Consider the following 19,152-nt stretch of genomic DNA (forward strand, 5'->3'; position numbering starts at 1 on the left):
CGCCTCTCTCTCACGGGAGGCGGCCGCCTTAGCGCCCGGTGCTTGGGTCGGCGCCGGGAGCTAGGAGAGAGCTGCTGCAAAGCCACCAGGCCCGGAACGGGGACAGAGGCGGCGACTAGGGGAAGGTGAAGCCGTCGCTGCAGGAGGAGGAGCAGGAGGAGGTGACGCAGGAGAAACGCACCGCCCGGAGCCCGTCTGAGCTCAGCGAGAGCCCCAGCCTGAGGGGAGAAGGGGGAAGAGGGCCGTAGCCGGCCAAGGAGGAGGAGGAGGCGGGCGCGGCGAGGAGCGAGTTCCGGCGCCGGGTGTGCAGCCTTTTGGTTGAGACGCCCTCAGCCCCGAGCCCGGCCGCCGCAGCCTTTCAATACACTTTGTTGCCGGTCACCCACGGGCCTGGGATGCACCCAGGGTAGGTCTTGTCCCGAGACCGAGCCCCAGCGTCGCCTGCTGCCTCCCGCCTCCACGTGCCCTGGTTCTGAGAAGACGTCTGTGTCGTGCGGTGAGTGGCCAGCTGCACCGGGGCGACGCGCCTTCCCGGGGCCAACAGCTGGATGTGGGTGAGGGGAGGAGGGCGAGGGGGGTGTGCGTGTGTGTGAGCTTCTTCCCTCGGCGGCTGCCGGCCGGGCCGGGGCTTCCCCGTTCCCCCTCCTCCGGCCCGGGCTGGGCGGGCGCGCGGGGCCGTGTTGTGTGTGGAGCCGGTGTCCCGAGAGCGTGTCTTGTGTGTTTTGGACTGTAAGGGAAAATGGCTGACGGCTCCGTCCCTCCCCCTCCTCCCCCTTCCCGTCCTGTCTGGGGCCGAGTAGGAGGATGGAGTCTCCGGGCGTGGCGGGCAGCCCCCCCGCCGTCCGCACCCGGGGCCCGGGTCGGTTTGGGGGTTGGCCGCCCCCGGCCCGGCGGCCGCTTTCCTACCCGGTCTGGTTCCACTTGACACCAAACGCCATTACTGAGGTGGAGTGATTTGGAGTCGGGGAGCTAGGCCTCGGCTACGCCTGGCTATCAGGCCTGACGACTTGTCCGCCTCCCCCCACCCTCCCGCGATAACCCGCAGTTTCTCCCCGGCCCTGGGCTCCTGGAGTCGGAGCTGGGTTATCGGCCTCCTACACTTCCTTAACCCCGCTTAATTTGCAGAGGGCCAAAGCCGTGAAAGGGGTTTTTGAGTGCAGAAATCGTTTCCAAGCTAGCTTGGACCTATTATCTTTCTATTTTTAACTGTTTCTGCAAATATTAGCATGTGCGAGTTTATTAGTGATCAGATCTTCAGATTCTTGTGACGTGAGGCTTAGGGTTGGATAAATGGCTGATTTTTCATTCATTGTGAAATAAGTTAAAGAGTTATAGAGCAGGTGTATAGATGGCTTCTTCAATTATTTGTGTGGATTTCTGTAGCGACTAGAACTTACACGAGAATTTGCAAAATTTCTAGTAGAACCTGCTTAAATTAAGCATGTTATTTTTTGGAAGTTCCATAGTTAATAACGTTAATTGAATTTACACGGTGCAGTTTACAGGTGTATATAATTGTTTCAGGTTGTCTTTTAGTTTAAGCAAGTTGTAGGTATAGATTATTCATACTTTATTTTTCGGCGAGAGAAGTGTGTGTGCCGCTCTTTTACCTGGAAACCCATGAGTCCCTGAATCTACCTAACGTATGTATACTTTCACTTTTGAGGGGAATAATTTGGGGTGCATTGATTAGGAAACTTTCCAGCAGGTACTTAACCCTCTCGGAGCTAATTACCCTTAGGTAACTCCTTCACCATGACTAGCTTGGCTGGTTAGTACACTTGAACTTAAAAATAGAGACTACAAACTCTCCTTTAGATCTCGCTGGTCTTCTAATTCGCTGGGCTGCCATTTTGGTTTCAGCAAATGCCTTCAAATTCTTGAAGAAGTATGTATTAAATATAAAAAATGTCAACATTCTTTTTCTCAATTTTTGAACTAATGTGCTGTGTCATACATCTAACTTTAACCCTTTAAACTTTATCGTTCCAGCGTTTGGGTGGAGTGAAAGCTTGAAGTATTTGGAATTGGTGTTCCACAGGTGAACTCAAAATGTCTTTGGTATTTTACTGTTTTGTTTTCTCTAATTTAAAAATAGGACATTTGGACTATATTAATTATCTCTACCCCTTTTCTTGTATATTTTTTTTTTTTTTTTTTGCATGAACGTGTAACTTGTAATTCTGGTTATCAACGTTCTCATGTTTCTTTTGTTTGCTGACCTTGGTAGTTTCTGAGAATTTCTGGAGGGAGTAATAGCACCAGCAACAGTACATGTGTGAATCTTAAGTTACTTCAGGAAGGAACTTTGAAGGGCATATTTTACCTTTCACCAGGTTATTGGGGTCTCTAGTTTGGTGTTCCATAGTCCATAGTTCGCATGGTGTTTTTTTTTTGTTTTTTTTTGGTTTTTTTGTCTGTCGCCCTGGCTGGAGTGCAGTGGCACGATCTCGGCTCACTGCAACGTCCACCTCCCGGGTTCAAGGGATTCTCCTGCCTCAGCCTCCCGAGTAGCTGGGACTACACGCGCGTGCCATCACGCCCGGCTAATTTTTTGTATTTTCAGTAGAGACGGGGTTTCACCGTGTTAGCCAGGATGGCCTCGATCTCCTGACCTCGTGATCCGCCCGCCTCAGCCTCCCAGTTCTCATGTTTTATCTATGGAATGCTCAAGTAGGATTTATTTTAGATCTTTTTTCTTTCAGAGTCTTGTTTTTAATGTCTTAAGATATGAGATTTCTTTGCTATCTTCTCAGATTTTTCTTTGACATGGTGGTAATATAATGCAGCTTATGGTTTTGAAATGGTTGTTTGTCGTGAATTTGCCAATCATCCAGTTCTTGATTAGTTGGTCACACAACAAGCGTCTTTGAGCTTATTTTTATTTAATAAGATGAATTTCTAACGTTTTAGTTTCAAAATTTTAGTATTAAAACCAATCTTTGTTTAAAACAGATTTAAGAATTCGTTATTTGAAATATCTAGCAGTGTGTGTTAATGGGTTAGTGTTTTTGTAAGTCTTTTGGGCAGTGAAGGTGAGGGGGCTCTTATCCTGAGATTGAGTTAGTTGGTTTTTATTCTGAAAGAACGTATTACTTTTTATGGTAGCCTACATTATGTTTCCCCTCTTGTAGGTATGTTTTCTGAGTCTTGAATCGTTTTTCTCTTTTTTCGAAAAGAGAAAAAAACGTATTTTAGTTTTCATTTGGTTCTTTTTGGAGCTGTATTTTTGAAAGCCATCCTATTTATTGCTAAGTTCTTGTATTATTTTAACATAGAGTCTAACGTTAGTATTTGGGAAAGAGTTAATACATTGGACCTCAACCCTGACTGGACATGAGAATCACTGGGCCTGGTTAAAAAACAAGAACAACAATTAAAAAAACTGATCCCTGGGTTCCACCCCCAGAGACTGATTAATTGGTCTGATATGGGGCCTGGGCAAAGGTATATTTTAAAAGCATTGTGGATGATTCTTACATGCATTTGGGAGTTGAAAACCACTGGGCTATTGTTTTTATCATCTTGTTAGAACTTTCAAGTGGATAAATAAGAAAATGGATTTTTTTCTCAATTGTTTTCAGTTATTAGCATGATTATCATTTGAGCGTTAGTTATGTGTCAGCACTGTTAAGCATTTTCCATTTATTGCCTTACGGAGATGGGTCTGAGGTCTGTCAGGTTCAACCAGTGGTGCTTCAACTACTGTGCTATGTTAGTGAAATGACACTGATTGCTATTTTTAAAAAAGCATTTAGAGCTTTTGGTTTGTTTCTTGTACCAGAGTAGGTTTAGATATAGTTTAGTTTTTAAGACTATCAAGATAGTCTCCAATTTGATAAATATCTTGGTTACCCAAGGGATATGTTAAAAGCTATATGGCAAATAGGTTTCTCCCTTTCCATATATCTTCCAGCATGCTCAGGGTGATAGTTTAGTTGGTGAGTTTATGAGAAAATATTAGACAACATTCCTAAAAGGTGTAGAAACTATGCGTTTGTCTCCTAGTAATTTATTTAAATGATCTCATAAATGACCATTTAGTATCACATGAAATTCTGTTATCTCAGTTTGAGAATTTAGAGTTTTATTTGTCTTAGTCAAAATCGGTTTGATTTTGATTAAGCGTTTTGAATTTTGTGTTGTTTCGGGATTGATGTATAATTGTTTTATGGAACAAATGAAATAACAGTACCAGACATTTATTTGGAGTTTCTGTCTCTTAATCCACTTGGTCCATTGGACCAGATTCTGCATGGTGGGGGGATGGCAGTGGGGAGGCCTATGGGAGTTCAGGATCTGTGAGTTTTTTTTTTTTTTTTTTTGGAGACAGATTCTCGCTCTGTCACGGAGGCTCGAGTGGTCACGGTTCACTGCAGCCTCGACCTCTCCTGGGCTCAGGTGATCCTCTCACCTTAGCCTCCTGAGTAGCCGGGACTACAGGCGCTTGCCACTGTGCCTGGCTATTTGTATTTTTTTTTTTTTTTTGTCTTTTGTAGAGATGGGATTTTGCCATATTGCCCAAGCTGGTCTTGAACTCCTGGGCTCAAGCGATCTGCCCACGTGGGCCTCCCAAAGTGTTAGGATTCCGGGCATGAGCCACTGGGCCTGGCCCTATGAGCATTCTTAGTGTGACACAAGATTCCTCAAAGATCTTTTTGTTAAATTATATCATAGAAAATGGGACTCCAGGGATCATGAAAAAGTTGATGTAATTGTTATAAGGAAAAAAGACTTAAAACTTCTAACACTTACCTATATTGGGCATTGAATTTATCATTTAGTTATTGTGGATTATAAAGTGATGACCATTGTAATATACTTTTAAGGAATAACTTGTGAAAAAGTATATTGTTAGGATGAGATCGCTTACCTAAAATTTATTCTTCAAACATACCCATGCTAAATCTTGGTGGCTTCAACATGTGTAAACACACATACCTTATGTTTGGCAGCAAATAGATTTTCAGTTTTATTCTCAGTCACTGCCTAACAAGGATTTTCTACCACCTCTGTGTACCAATCATCTGTGGAGCTTTTTCAAAATATATATTTGCTCTACAGGTGAGTCTGATGTGTAACCAGGGTTTTTTTGCCATCCCTTTTAGGGAAAGGGGAGATCTGAGACCCTTTGCATGTGTTCCACCATTAGGCAGTAGTACTCTTGCTTGAGTTTCGTTTTGTTAGTCACACAGTCAAAAATTACGGACTGAAACACAGACATGCAGTGAAAAGCTCAAACACTAGAAGAGACAGGGATTCCACACTCAAACGTAATATATACAGTATATTTGCACATACATATCAAATTTATTGTCACTTAGCACCTTCTCAGTGTTACGGTTCCAGCTTTACTATAAACATTAATATCTGTTAAGACATTTGTTTCCTTTTTAATCCATTCAACAAATACTTATGGGGCATCTGCTATGTGCTAGGCGCTGTTCTAAATATTACTGTTGTCTAGAAGCTAACATGTGAAGTGAGGTGGGCTGGACTAGCTGATCTCTAAAGTCTTTAGTGCTAATTTTCTGGCATTCTTTTATGTACCTCATAGGAGAGATTGGATTAAGTAGTTGTTAAAAAAAAAAAAACTTTGTTATGGTATATGCCAATTGAATTTTTTTGTCACTTTAAATAGAATTTCATTCTGAACTCCAATTTTCTCCAGTGAGCCCAAATGTCAGGTATAGTAGAAATAGGTTCTTTTGAAATTCTTGGCATCCTGGCTTTAGGAATAGCTATACTTCTGATGCTGTTAATTTTTGACTGGAAATTACATACTCTGGTGTCACCCCTTACTCCTGCCATTCCTTTGCTGTATTAATGCTCTGTTATCTCTGCACAGCGTGTTTTTCTATTTAATTTACTTTGTTTAGGTGTTTTGATTAGTTTTGTCCTTCAAATTCTATCTTTAAGGTTAGTGGCTTTCATTCTAAGTCACTGATACATCCTTAGCACCTAGAAAGTGCCTGGCATACAGACATTTAGTAACTGTTGGATGAACGTAGTTTATCATATTCTTGCTATTTTGCTTATTTTTTCTAATTCTTTTTACTACTTGGAGTCATTTGTCTTACTAATCCCATTACAACGAGGAGTCCTGGAAGAGATCTCAGTTCTTTCTAGTCAGACCCTTCATTTTTCAGATGAGAAAAATAGCTCAAAGAGGTGAAAGGTGAAGTAACTTGACCAAGATAGCATGCCATAGACTACCTTCTTTATGAAGCTATTTCTATATCTGTCAAATCACATTAATTATTAAATTCTCTGTAGTCACTCATAAAATTAACATTAAATTGTCTCTCTGGTAATGGATAATAAGGTCAGGGATTCTGTCCTTTACCTTTGTGTATTACAGAGCACCTAGAATAATACTGTTTATAATAACCATTTGATTACCTGAATGGGAAAATCTGGGGCAGTATTTAACTTGCACTACCTCCAGCCTCTTGTACAGAATTGATGCATCTTCATTTTATGGCACCCTATAGTTTATTCTTATCAATCATGTGAGCTTTGAACATGTTCGACCCATGTTAGTCAACCATAATCAAAGGAATTGTTTTCCTTGGGATGAGTTTGAGCTGGTGATCTTGGATATTAGATCCCATCTTCTACAGAGGCTGTGAATTGGGTGGAAAGGAAAAAGGGAGTGGTGAAGCTATGTCCATTTTATTCCTGCTGACTTTGGTGGCTATTGAGAGTTATAAATTGAGGCTGTTGGTTACATCTCTCATTTCTGGTCTTTTCTGTTAACTGGTTACTTAGAACTCCTAAGTAAGGCCGCTCATTATTAACTTGGACCCCAGAGAGCGTGGAAGTCACCGTATGGTATTGGACCCATTTCTGCCTAACAGTGTTTTCTCTGTGGTCGAGATGTAGTGTACAAAGTTTTGGTTGCTCTGCTTGGTAACATCGCTGGAGTTCAGAGCAGGGATCAGTAAACTTTTTCTGTAAAGGGCCTCATAGTAAATACTTTGGATTCGTGGGCTAAGAGGCAAAATTGAGGACATTGGGTAAATTTTTTATTGGTGAAATAAAAAATATAATTAAATACAGTTATGTATAACTTAGGTCTAATGAGAAAAACAACTTGGTGTGTGTGTGTGGAGGGGAGGTAATACAGTATTTTGCTTTATTGGGTAAAGTTGAGTGTTCCCTGTCATCAAATTGAGTACAAATATTCTGTGTGAAATCCATTCTTAGCTTGCGAGCTGTACAAAAACAGGAGGCTGGAATTGGTCTGTTACCATATTTTGCCAGCCCCTAGTTAAGAGCAGCGATTTTTTTTTTTTAAGAGGGGGTCTCGCTGTCACTCAGGCTGGAGTGTGGTGGCACAATCATAGCTTATTGTAGCCTGGAATTCCTGGGTTCAAGCCATCCTCGCACTCCAGCCTACCGAGTAAGTAGGACCGCAGGCCTACACCACCTCACCTGGTTAATTTTTGGTAGAGAATGGGTTTTGCTGTGTTTCCCAGGCTGGTCTCAAACTCTTGGCCTCAGATGATCCTCCTGTTTTGACCTGCCAGTGTTGCTGGGATTATAGGCCTGAGCCCCTGTGCTCGACCTTCTATTTGATACACTATATGTTAACAACTCTGAATCCTTTCCTTAAGTTGGGTTCAGACTTCTGTACATTAGCTGATGAAAGGGTTTCTTTTTATTGCAAGGTGGTATTGCCTGAGAATAGTTTGGTTTCAGCAGCTTTGCTGTATTTGTACAGCAGTATCTTGCGTTTATGTGCAAGTTCAGGTGTATTTTGCCCTTTTATAAGAATGAGTGGAAAACAAAAATAAATGGCGCGATCTTGGCTCACCGCAACCTCCGCCTCCTGGGTTCAAGTGATTCTCCTGCCTCAGCCTCCCTAGTAGCTGGGATTACAGTCATGCGCCACCACACACGGCTAATTTTGTGTTTTTAGTAGAGACGGGGTTTCTCCATCTTGGTCAGGCTGATCTTGAACTCCTGACCTCAGGTGATCTGCCTGCCTCGGCCTCCCAAAGTGCTGGGATTACAGGTGTGAGCCATGATGCCCAGCCTACCTGGAGGTCTTAAATATCCTTGAGACAGAGGGAACTGGTTAGGGATATGAATCTTAAACCTTACTGGATTAAGTTATGCTTGTTGGTTCGGTTAGTTGGCTTTGTTCAAATAGTGAATGAAATAATTAGAATGAAATAGGAATTAAGTGTGGCAAATATATGATGAAGTTTATGAATGAATTTGAAAGGTGAGGGTATAATTAGAAATAAAATTTTCTGTACTCTGTGAGTGGGAAAATCCCCTAAAAACATGTGACTGTTGTTTTTGAAATTTTTGACTTCTCTCACATTTTGGGGAATGTGAAAGGATACTGGCTATGTACAGCATTTGTCCAGACTTTTGAAAATATAGAAAATCTCATTTACTCAATTAGTGTGTATATTATCTGTTTACTGTGTTCTTTGTAGATATAATTAATTATCCAGGATTCTTAAGAGTTGACTTGGAGCGTGCTGAGCTGAGGCAAGAGGGGTTGTGGGGCCAGACTGAGTGTTGGAGTAGGAACCTATTGTAGTGTCTACGGGTGTATTTCTTTTTTCTTTTTTTTTTTGAAATAGAGTTTCACTGTTGTTGCTCAGGCTAGAGTACAATGGCATGATCTCGACTCACTGCAACCTCCGCCTCCCGGGTTCAAGTGATTCTCCAGCCTCAACCTCGTGAGTAGCTGGGATTACAGGTGGGTGCCACTATACCAGCTAATTTTGTATTTTTAGTAGAGATGGGGTTTCACCATTTTGGCCAGGCTGGTCTCGAACTCCTGACCTCAGGTGATCCACCCACCTCGTCTTCCCAGAGTGCTGGGATTACAGGTGTGAGCCACCATGCCCGGCGTGTTTCTTGTCTGATGTCAGTGCATATCATTATCTGAGCCATGTCAGTGTCAGCTGAGGATTGCTTTGTTATCCTCGGTGCATTATGGGAAGGATTGAGTTAGTATGCCTTATCCATAATGTTTGGGATCAGAAGTGTGCCCGATTTTGTAATTTTTCCCCCAGATTTTGGAGTATTTGGAATATTACTTGTGGGTGAGTGAAAATTCAAAATCCGAAATTTGAGGCCAGGTGCGGTGGCTCACCCCTGTAATCCCAGCACTGTGGGAGGCTGAGGTGGGCAGATCACTTGAGGTCAGGAGTTCGAGACCAGCCTGGCCAGTATGGTGAGACCCCCCGTCTCTACTAAAAATATAAAAATGAGCTAGGTGTGGTGATGTGCACCTGTAATCCCAGCTACTCAGGAGGCTGAGGCTGGAGAATCCCTTGAACCCGGGAGGTGGAGGTTGCAGTGAACCCAGATCGCGGTACTATGCTCCATCCAGCCTGGGTGACAGAGGGAGACTCCATCTCAAAAAACAAAAAAAAAGTTCAGATATTGGAGCGTTTTGGATTTCAGATTTTTCAGATAAGGGATGCTCAACCTGTGCCATTTTAGTCACCAGAGGGTATATGAAGATGATTCTCTACTTTCAAGGCTCTGAAGATGGTGAGCCAGACAATTATACAGTGCAATTACAGCTGTATTAAATGGAGGTGTGAAAAGTGTAGTAGGAGAGATGGAGAAATCATTGTTTGGCATTGGATGAGGTCCTCAAAGATGTACTTTAGATTTAGATTAGAGCAGGGACTTCCGGGCAGAGGGAGCAACTTGAGATGAGGCAGGGTTTTTTAACCTTGACACTATTGACAGTTTGGGCCAGATAATTCTTTTTTGTGAAGTGCTGTCCTACTCAGCCCTGGCTTCTACCCACAAGATGCCAGTGGTATAGCCGCCCCCCCCCCCAATGTCTTCAGACCTTGCCAGTTGTGCCCTAGGGGCAACATTGAGAACCATTATTTGACATGGAGCAATGAAAGTGTGGAAGTATAATGTTTTCAGAGTAAGAACTAGTAGGAGAGTGTGGAAGGAACACTAGAGATACTGGGAGGGGAGGGGTTATGGGAGATGGGACTGAAAGGTAGTTTGCGTGAAGCTAAAATCACAAGAGGTGACCTTGAGTGCCATGTTAGTACATTTGCCTTTTACTGTTAAGGTAATGAGAGATGTACTTTCAAGTTTAAGTGAAAGGAGACATTAGATTTGTATTTGTTTTCGGAAGATAATTCTGGTGGCATTCGTGGCAGATATGTTGGAGAGTTGGGTCTTGGGGGATTGAGATAGTATTTTAACCGTCCTTGTGAAAGATAAGAAATAATGATTAGGGAATGGAATAAAGGAAGGAGATCAATGGGGTGCTCCCATGGTATGAGGGAGGTGCTGCTAATTTGAGTTTGGCTTTTCTGCCGCAGAATGGAGTACTGAGCTAAAAAGCAGAACACCTCTATTGTCTTCCCTTTCAACTTTTCCTGCCACCTCCCAATTCCCTTTCCTCACTGAGAGCTGCTGTCTGTTGAGATCTGTTGAAAGGTCATCGAGAGAAAGGAATCTGGGTTACAGAATGACTACTCTCCCAATGTGGTTCCTTAAACAGTGAATTATCAAAGCAAAAGTGTCATCGTCCCCCCACACCCTCCTCCCCCCCGTAAGGGGTTAAACTGTGGCATCCAGAGAGCATTAATTGTAGCCTCTCCTTGGTGTGTGTAGATGTTATGTTGCCTTAAAATACTTTGACATACAAACATAGGTGAATAATCTGATCGTTTAAATAATTGTAATGATTTCATTGCTTCCTATTTTGGAGGTTAGCTTTATTTTAAGTGAGAATGTAGTCAGTGGAAGGGTACTGGACTTGGATTCACAAGATCTGTGTTTTATTTTTTTATTTTATTGATTTTTTGAGACAGTCTCACTCTGCTGCCCAGGCTGGAGTGTAGTGGTGCGATCTCAGCTCACTGCAACGTGTGCTTCCCGGGTTCAAGCGATTCTCCTGCCTCTGCCTCTCAAGTAGCTGAGATTACAGGCACCACCACCCACGGCTAATTTTTTTATTTTTTGTAGAGACGGGATTTCACTGTGTTGGCCAGGCTGGTCTCAAACTCCTGACCTCAGGTGATCAGCCTACCTTGGTTCCCCAAAGTGCTGGAATTACAGGCGTGAGCCTGGTCAAGAGCTGTGCTTTAGTTCCACTTACCCAACTCCCTGTGTTAAATCACTTAGCTAACCTCTTGGGTCTTCATGACTCTGTAAAACCAAGATGTTGGACAAGAGGTGAGTTTACTGCTTTTTTAAGTTCTTAAATTTTATCTTTATTCCTAGAGATGTGGAAAAATCTGTAGTCTAGAGAAGAGAAATTGTCAAGTAAAGGAAAATAAAAAAGGTAAAAACATGTTAATGGGTTTAGGAGTTGGTTATATTCCTCCATTTACTTGTCAATCCGACAACTTGAATGTCTGCTCCCCCTTGTTTCTCCTTTGTGTGGTCTGAAGGGCTTTATTTTATTTAGAATCCTGTGGGTTAATTGTGCTTGGCCCACAGCTTGTACTGTGAATTTAGGGACCATAGACTTTGTAGCCAGGGGTATAATTTCTTTGTTGGCAGAGCAACTTAAAGTTTGGTTAAGTTTTCATCTGCAGTCTAGCTTGAGCTTTAATAACATAACTGTTGCTAAAAAGTGGTATAGCCTGCTAAGGGAAATAATATTTAGGGGAAAATTATTTTTTCTGAATTGAAGATGAAAATACACAGATAAATACAGTAACAGTGATTTTTATCTGGCACAGATGGTTTCAGAGAAAATGTTGATACTTCATTTCTTATTACTGTAAGAGAACTAGCAAAAGAAGCTTATTTTTATTGTGTTTCTTAGGTGAGTCGTTCTCAAACTTCTTGCTCTCAGGATGCTTTTATACTCTTAAATTATTGAAGACCCCAAAGAGCTTTTGTTTATGTGGGGTTACAGCCATTGATTATTTACTGTATTAGAAATGAAAACAGACATTTAATAAAGTTGTGTATGCTTTTAAAAGTAACAAAACCCCACTGCAGGTCAATGTAGATAATATTTTTATGAAAAATAACTTTTCCAGAACAAAAATTAGTGAGAAGAGAGGCATTAGTTTACATGTTTTACAAATCTCATATCTAGCTTAATAGAAGACAACTGGATTCTCTGCCTCCTCCTGCGTTCAATCTATTGCGATATAATACATTATATAACCTTTGGAAGAACTCCATAGTACACTTGAGAAAGAATGACAGTGAAAGTTGCAAGTAAAGTCTTATGAAAACAATTTTGACTCTGACCTCTTGAAAGGGTCTCAGGGATCTTTGAGAACCAGTGTCTTGGACTGCCAAGAGAAGTTGTGATGTTATCTTTTGAGTGACTTATCTACTGTAAATTTTACTTTAACTGATATATATAACTTACAGTAAAATGCACAAATATTAGATTGTATAGCTTGATAAATTTTTAGAAAATACGTACATCTGTGTAGTCATTCAGATCAAGATATAGAATATTTGCAGCACCCTGTAAGGTTCCCTTATGCCTCTACCTCCTCCCCATAAAATCCCAAATACCCTGACCTCTGTCTTATTTTTTTTTTCTTGAGATGGAGTCTCGCTGTTGCCCAGGGTGGAGTGCAGTGGCGCGATCTTGGCTCATTGTAAGTTCTGCCTCCCGGGTTCACGCCATTCTCCTGCCTCAGCCTCCAGACTAGCTGGGACTACAAGTGCCTGCCACCATGCCTGGCTAATTTTTGTATTTTTAGTAGAGACAGGAGTTTCGCCATGTTGGCCAGGCTGGTCTTGAACTCCTGACCTCAAGTGATCTGGCCTCCTCGGCCTCACAAAGTGCAGGGATTACAGGCGTGAGCTACTGTGCCCGGCCTGACCTCTCTTCTAATGAATGTTATGCCAATTTTTAAACTTCAGATAAATGGAGTAATATACTATATATTCTTGTATCTGGCTGCTTTTGCTGAACACATGATCACTAACTTTGTCTTTTTCTTTATTGTTTTTTTTGAGATGAAGTCTTGCTGTGTTGCCCAGGCTGGAGTGCAGTGGCGCGAGCTTGGCTCACTGTAGCCTCTGCCTCCCGGGTTCAAGCGATTCTCCTGTTTCAGCCTCCCGAGTAGCTGGGATTACAGACGCGCGCCACCACACCCAGCTAATTTTTGTATTTTTAGTAGAGATGGGGTTTTGCCGCATTGGCCAGGCTGGTCTCGAACTGCTGACCTCAGGTGATGGGCCTGCCTCGGCCTCCCAAAGTGCTGGTATTACAGGCGTGAGCCACCGTGCCCAGCCAACTTCGTCTTTTTCATTACTGTATAGTGTTGTATTACATACATGATTTATTTATCCATTCTGTTGGATTGAGGTGGGGTTTTTTTGTTGTTTTGAAACAGGGTCTTGATCTATTACTCAGACTGGAGTGCAGTGGTGTGATCACAGCTCACTGCAGCCTTGTCCTTCCAGGCTCTAGCGATTCCTCCCACCTCTGCCTCTCGAGTAGCTGGGACCATGGCCACATGCCACAATGCCCAGATAATTGGTTTTATTTTTTTATGGAGATAGAGTCTCACTATGTTACCTCAGGCTGGTCTCGAGGTCCTGGGCTCCAGCAATCCTCCTGCCTCAGCCTCCCAGAGTGCTGGGATTACAGGTGTGAGCCTCTGTGTCTGGCTGACATTTGAGATTGTTCACAGTGTTTTCACCAATATAAAGAGTGTTACCATGAACACTTTTGTATATGTCTTTTGGTGGTCTTTTGCTGCATATCCAGAATTGGAATTGCTGGTTTATAGGATACATACGTGTTTAGCTTTAGTAGATACTGCGAAACAGATTTCCCAAGTAGTTTTACCAGTTTTAACTCCTACTAACAGTAGGTCGTGTTGCTCTTCCTTATCAACACTTGGTATTATTATCAGTCAGTGTTTCTAATTTTAGCCATCTTGGTGGCAGTTTAGGAATATCTGGTGGCTTAAATTTGTGTTTGTGTCTAGTGTTCAGAATACTTTCACATGCTCACTGGTCACTTTACTGTTTAACTCTTGCTTACCTATAAAATTTGAAGCTTGACCAATACATCTTTTGTAGCTCAAAATCTCTCGTTGAATGAATTTTCTGAAACGAGGCTTTTAAAAAAAACTTAATTGGCTGGTCATGGTGGCTCACGCCTGTAATCCCAGCACTTTGGGAGGCCGAGGCAGGTGGATCACGAGATCAGGAGATCGAGACCATCCTGACGAACATAGTGAAACCCCGTCGCTACTAAAAATACAAAAATTAGCTAGGCATGGTGGCACACGCTTGACTAATCCCTCTTCTGAGAAGCCTTTAATAGATACTCTCTATCCTCTTCTAATTTACTCCCTTTCCAAGCTTTTTATTAAGGAAAAATCAAACACACAGATGTAGATAAACTTCCATATGCCCATCAATCAGCTTCAACTCATGGCTAGTCTCTTTTTACCTACCCTTTCCATTTTGACACAAAAACCAGACAGCATTTCATCTTTTTTTTTTTTTTTGAGACGGAGTCTCGCTCTGCTGCCCAGGCTGGAGTGCAGTGGCCGGATCTCAGCTCACTGCAAGCTCCGCCTCCCGGGTTCACGCCATTCTCCTGCCTCAGCCTCCCGAGTAGCTGGGACTACAGGCGCCCGCCACCTCGCCCGGCTAGTTTTTTGTATTTTTAGTAGAGACGGGGTTTCACCGTGTTAGCCAGGATGGTCTCGATCTCCTGACCTCGAGATCCGCCCACCTCGGCCTCCCAAAGTGCTGGGATTACAGGCTTGAGCCACCGCGCCCGGCCCATTTCATCTTACATATTTCAGTATATCCCAGTCTAATTTAGATGTTTTTTCCTTGGTGGTCACATTGTGCTGCTCTATTGTAAATTATAAGTTCAATTTAGTTCTTACTATTACTCTACTTTGTAAACTTCTCCCAGGTAATAATCACTAACACTTAATACCTGTGTGTGAGGATCTATGAAATTGCTTCACCTGCATACATTCTTTATATTCTTCACAGCAGTTGTAAAAGGTAGATAGATATTACTGTCTCTGTTGTATATATAAGGAAACCAAGGCACAGAGGTTGAATAACTTGCCCAGCTTGTACACCTAGTTAAGTGGTAGAACAGGAATTCAAACTAAGGCAGTTTATCTTCAGTCTTTAGTGTTAACCACTGCATTACATAATGTCTGAGTAAATGAGCTCTCTACTGCATATAAGTTCTTTCAATCGTCCTTTTTAATTAGCATTTTTTCCTTGTTAATGTTGCCTCCTGTCTTGCATTTGCCAACGGCACACAGGTATTATTTGCTCTTTCATAAAATCTAGCTAAAAGGGTCTTTAGCATGCAACTCTCTTATTTTATTTTTTATTAAAAAATTTTTTTTTTTTGAGATGGAGTTTCGCTCTTGTTGCCTGGGCTGAAGTGCAATGGCGCGATCTTGGCTCACTGCAACCTCTTCCTCCTGGGTTCGAGCGATTCTCCTACCTCAGCCTCCTGAGTAGCTGGGATTACAGGTGCCCACCACCACGCCCAGCTAATTTTTGTATTTTTAGTCGAGATGGGGTTTCACCATGTTGGCCAGGCTTGTCTCCAACTCCTGACCTCAGGTGATCCACCTGCTTCGGCCTTCCAAAGTGCTGGGATTACAGACGTGAGCCACTGCACCTGGCCAACTCTCCTGTTTTAAAGATGAGCATCCCTTGCTTTTAGCTGTTGTGCTTCTAATTTTATATGTGATATTCTGTCAAAAAATTGCTGACCTCTGGTCTCTTTGTTTAATAATAGTGTCTCTATAATTACGGGGAGAAGGTAACACATACTGAATTTAAATATTTTTGTTTTTTATATACTACATTTTAAATTTTTAATGTTTTCATTTTTGCTTTAACGTTGTATTTGAAAATTTCATTTGCAGTAACTTGATACAGCTTTCACTTTAGATTTTTCTGTTTTGAGTATTAGCCCTCATGGTGTTATTTTGAGTGTTCGAATCTTTAGGATTAATTGTGCAAAGATATAAAGACTTTAGAGGAGCCGGCCAGGCACTGTGGCTCACGCCTGTAATCTCAGCACTTTGGGAGGCCGGGGCGGATGGATCACGAGGTCGGGAGTTCGAGAGCAGCCTGGCCAATATGGTGAAACCCCATCTCTACCAAAAATCCAAAAAAAAAAAAAAAATTAGCCGGGCGTGGTGGCGGGCGCCCGTAGTCCCAGCTACTTAGGAGGCTGAGGCAGGAGAATCACTTGGACCCGGGAGGTGGAGGTTGTAGTGAGCACAGAGATCGTACCACTGCACTCCAACCTGGGGCGACTGAGCGAGACTCCGTCTCAAAGTAAGTTAAAAAAAAAAAAAATAAACAATGACTTTAGAAGATACTTCTTCTCAGATCTTTCTTAATGGAATTTGTGTGTATAAAACTATTACAGAAACAACCCAAATGTCCATTGTCCATCAAGTGATGAATACATAAATATATAATGGAATATTATCTGTCAATGAAAAGAAATGAAGTACTGATACGTGCTGCAACTTAGATGAACTTTGAAAATGTCGTGCTTAAGTGAAAGAAACCAGTCACAAAAGACCTCATACCATATGATACCATTTGTATGAAATGTCCAGAATGGGCAAATTCATAGAGACAAAATAGATTAGCATGGGGCCGAGGGGAGGTTGGAGGGAAGGGAGAATGCTATTAATGGTATGTAGTTTCTTTTTGGGGGCGATAAAAAAATAATCTGAGATTGATTTTGGTGATAATTGTGCAACTCTGAATATACTGAAAACCTTTGACTTGTACACTTTAAATGGACGATTTGTATGGTATGTGAATTAGATAGATCTCAAGGGTGCTATTTTTAAAAACTTAAATATAATTTATAATGATAATCTCATCAATTAAAAATCATTTGAAATTCTTTGGTGTGCTTTTTCAGATTCTTTACATTTATGACTTAACCAATGTAGTTTTGGAAGATACAGGCAAAAAGAACACCCAATGGAGACACATAAAAAATGTTATTAGGCTGGGCGCAGTGGCTCACGCCTGTAATCCCAGCGCTTTGGGAGGCCAAGGTGGGCAGATCACTTGAGGTCAGGAGTTCAAGGCCAGCCTGGCCAACATAGGGAAAACCTGTCTGTACTAAAAATACAAAAAATTAATTAGCGGGGTGTAGTGGCACACGCCTGTAATCCCAGCAACTTGAGAGGGTGAGGCACGAGAATTGCTTGAGCCCAGGAGGTGGAGGTTGCAGTGAGTTGAGATCACGCCCCGCACTCAAGTCTGGGCGACAGAATGAGACTCTGTCTCAAAAAAAAAAGTTAATTATTAATACTGCCTTGTCTGAAATGTTGAATAAATGAAATGAGATCTTTGTTTTCAGTGTATTGGGTCAGCATTTCATGATTGGGTTAGTAACTTAGAAAAGTTAGATAATTTTGACAAAGATTGGTAAAAAGCTGTTAACAGATAACTTTGAATTTACCTTTTTTTTTTTTTTTTTTTTTGAGATGGAGTCTTGCTCTCTCACCCAGGTTGGAGTGCAGTAGCGCAATCTTGGCTCACTGCAACCTCCACCTCCTGGGTTCAAGCAGTCTCCCTGCTTCAGCCTCCCTAGTAGCTGTGATTATAGGTGCCCGCCACCACGCCTGGCTAATTTTTGTATTTTTTAGTAGAGACAGGGTTTTGCCATGTTGGCCAGACTGGTCTTGAACTCCTGACCTCAGGTGATCTGCCTGCCCTGGCCTCCCAAAGTGCTGGGTTTATAGGCTTGAGCCACCACGCCTGGCCTAACTTTGAGTTTATCTTAACCTGTTGTTTCAACAGAGTAGATTGATAGTTAGGCCTACCCGCATTCTGTAACATTTGATGTGACTTATGTCTAATATTAAGTCAACATAGCTCACCTATTGGCTGATTTAGGGACTGAGATTTATTGGAACTTCACAGCCTTTGTAACGATTAATGAGTTAAAAACAGGTGTTTTCTTTTTAAAGTAAGTTTTTTCATTTTGATGATATTCTTCAACATTAGTATATGCATTTTGGATTATCCAGATGAATGCCTCATAATCAAGAACTGTTAACATCATTTCAGTACTTACGTTAGCTTTGTGTTTTTATTGCCTTGCTTAGTTGTAACATTAGATTTGTGGGTTAATGAGAACAACAGAGGCAGACCTAACACATGAATAACATGATGGTGCCAAGGGCAAATGATGCCACAGGACACTATGTGTATAGAGTAGTGTAATCATTCAAGTGGAAGTAGGAACATATGATGGTGGTATAGCCAGGCAAAACTCGAACCCATGCCTTAGCATTCAGTAATACACTGCCATCTGTCATGTTATTTTAATAGTTTTATTTGTATTTTGTTTATAAATTTATTTTGGTTTTAGTTATAAGAGCAGTAAGCATAAGGAATTTAATCCTAATTTCATTTCTGCGTTTATTTAAGCAACATTGAAATAGAGAGTGATTAGTTTTTGAAAATTCTGTTACGGTGGAACCAGAATTTGCAAGTTTGAGCCAGCTTACTTAATATTGTTGATAGAAACCTAGCATTTGGCATTAGATGACTGGAACTGGGACTGCAATTCTCTATTTACTAGGTTATTTCTCTATTTATGAAATGGGAAATATATTTATATTTCTACCTAAAAGGGTCGTTCATTTGTTCATTCTTTCACCCAACAGATAATTAGTAAGTTGTATAGCACCACATAATTTTATCTCATTATTAGTTTAACTTTCCCTACTGTCAAATTTTTTTTAGAGCCAGCACAAAATCTGATAGGAATATTATGCTATGAATTGTCTTCTAGAGGGTAAGATACCACCCCCATTCCCCCTTTTTTGAGACAGGTTCTCGCTCTGTCACCCGGGCTGAAGTGCAGTGGTACGATCATGGCTCACTATAGCCTTGAACTCCAAGGCTTAAGTCATCCTCCCGCCTCAGCATCCCCAGTAGTTGGGACTACAGGTGTATGCCGCCACGCCCAGCTAATTTTTGTATTTTTTTGTAGAGGAGAATTTTGCCATATTGCCCAGGCTGGTGTGCTGGGCAAGTCCTGGGCTCAAGTGATCTGCCCACCTCGGCCTCCCAAAGTGTTGGAATTACAGGTGTGAGCCACTTCACGCGGCCTAAACCTTTAACTTGAAATTTACTTTTTAAAAAATAGGACAAAATAATTTTAAAATGTGG

The 19,152-nt window shown here is 41.8% G+C and overlaps 1 protein-coding gene across 2 annotated transcripts in view; it reads left to right on the forward strand.

Moving 5' to 3' along the window:
• Positions 1 to 19: 19 nt before the first annotated feature.
• USP9X (ubiquitin specific peptidase 9, X-linked) overlaps positions 20 to 19,152 on the forward strand; it is a 148,691-nt gene continuing 129,558 nt past the window's right edge. For both annotated transcript variants that reach the window (XM_011980179.1, XM_011980180.1), the window contains exon 1: positions 20 to 496. The gene's annotated coding sequence lies outside the window, so the exon portion shown is untranslated. The remainder of the gene's footprint in view (positions 497 to 19,152) is intronic.

This window comes from Mandrillus leucophaeus, unplaced genomic scaffold (assembly GCF_000951045.1).
Source record: "Mandrillus leucophaeus isolate KB7577 unplaced genomic scaffold, Mleu.le_1.0 Scaffold209, whole genome shotgun sequence".
NCBI lineage: Eukaryota > Metazoa > Chordata > Mammalia > Primates > Cercopithecidae > Mandrillus > Mandrillus leucophaeus.